Source organism: Triticum aestivum, chromosome 5D, assembly GCF_018294505.1.
Source record: "Triticum aestivum cultivar Chinese Spring chromosome 5D, IWGSC CS RefSeq v2.1, whole genome shotgun sequence".
Lineage (NCBI taxonomy): Eukaryota > Viridiplantae > Streptophyta > Magnoliopsida > Poales > Poaceae > Triticum > Triticum aestivum.
Window position 1 is genome coordinate 20,853,174 of NC_057808.1, and position 2,300 is coordinate 20,855,473.

Below are 2,300 nucleotides of genomic sequence, written 5' to 3' on the forward strand. Positions count from 1 at the left end.
ACAGGTGCAGACGTGCAGCAGGGCCCCGCTCAAAGGTTTCTTTTTCGATTAACACCCTGTGTAAACCTTTCTTACTGTCTCTTATTGCTTCACCCCCTCCGGATACTCAACACAACCGAGAGGGATGCTGGTGTTATTGGCATTTCGCCACGTCAGACTAATGCACGTACCTGGAAATTCAGGGTTCATTATCAAGGGCATTACTCAGCCCGTTATATGTTGCAAAGACCGAATACCTTAGGGAGTGTTCGGCGTCGCGAGTTTGGCCTTATACGCATCAGCTCCGAATCATGTCTTTGGTCAAAAGTTGGGTTTGCCCGGCTCCAGTGTTTTGCTACCTTACACTCCGCTCTATCGGCTAAGGTGGCACCGGGAGAACTACTGCGATTGTGCCCTGGTTCATCTGGATGAGCACCTCAGTAGAGAAAGCCCAAAACTGACTGTCATGATAAAGCGCGAGACTGGTCAACCACTCGAGGACTCAACGGGATCTTCGCGATTCCTCCGCATTAACGAAGGACCAGTTTCCCAGCCATGTACGTACGCGCACCGTATTCGGATAAGCGCAGAAGTACCAGGGGCTATATAGTAGCCCCACCGTCAAACTCCTATGGCTAAGTGAAAGTGTTAAAGCAATATAGTCTGATTGCCTTGTTCGTCGCGCTATCACCTCATTAATGGACCAAGACGTTGGATCAAGTGTGAACACACGCTTTTCGGAACACTCCCGCATTATATGTGTGGGGGCTGAAGCCGACGACTGCAAACTTTTAGGTTATATACATACATAAACGGCCGCACAGGATGCATCATAATACTTTCAGGCAAAAGTATAAATACAGCCTTTATAATCCAAATAGCATTGTTTTTACAATTGGGATACATGTCATTCGAACATAATACTCTTCGAGCACTGAGCCTCTATTAAACGAGCACCTTCTAGGACCTCTTCAAAATAGTGCTCGGCCAAGACCTGGCCTACGGCCGGATCCAGGGTTGCAATAGTTGTGGCCTCCATCCCTGCCCAGTATGTCTTCACACGGGCAAGAGCCATCGGCGCACCCTCTATACACGCCGACCTCTTTACAGCGTTGATATGCGGCACAGCACCAAGGAATCGTTGCACTAACCCAAAATAACTATTCAGCCTTGGTCCTTCCGGCCAAAGATGATCCACGACGGACCTCATGGCAAGCCTGGACAACCTATGGAGCTCAGCCCACTCGGCCATTTGCTCATTTAACAGCAGCGGACGCGTTGGAGCACTGAACTGCGACCAGAACAACTTTTCCACTTCGTGATCTTTTTTATCTTTGAAAAACCCAGTCGCATCAGCAGCACTCGTTGCCAAATCCAAGTACCCATCTGCGGCACTGCATAATTGATCCAGAGGGGCATACTTCGGATCTCCGAACTTCGTCTGCAACAAAAAGGGCTTCCAAGCCATGATATCTCCGGCTTGACGAAGCTCCTCCTTCGCCGCTCTGATTTTAGAGTGGGTCTCCTTGGCTGCTACCATGGCTTTCTTCAGGTCCGCCGCTTTCGCTTGACTTTCCTTTTTGAGAAGCTCATATCGGTCGGCAGCATCCTTCAGCTCAACAGCCATCTTGGCTATTTTATCTTCGCTCTGGCAATGAGCGCCTGTTCGGCTCTTAATTCTTCGACCGCCTTTAGGGCGGCCGCATCACTTCTCCTGGCTGGTTCCTTGGCTCGGGCAAGCTCCGCCCGAAGGGTCTCCACGGCGGCAGCTCCATCTGCAGTCATAGCATATTATAGATACTAGCATGATGCTCCTCTTAATATCTGTTAACCACCGGAGAATACATACCCTGTGCCTCGTCAAGCCAGCCGCTTGCTTACAAGCACGATGTCGGCATCTGCCGCATCAAATTGCCGCTTTAGTTCTGCAAACTCACCAGTCCGGCCAGCCACCAGACCCTCAGCCGCCTGCACATGAAAGCAGCATGATCATTACCTGGGACTATGATCCTCTGTTTGCTACCTTTGGACAGCAACCAGAGTCTCAGGGGCTACTATCTGTATAGGGCACACCTAGTGTATGCGGTACCGTCAAAATATATATTACTTTGCGTACCTCAAAGCCTTTTAGCAGGCTCATAAAAGCTTCATGCAACCCACTTTTGGCGGATGAAATCCTCTCAACCATCGTAACCATTAAAGTACGATGCGCCTCTGAGATAGCCACTTCCTCCAGAAGACCCATCAGTACGTCCGGTTGTGCAGCGGACAGTCCCGCACTCTTTCTGTTGCTCTCCTTAGGAGCCGAATCCTCCGGACTT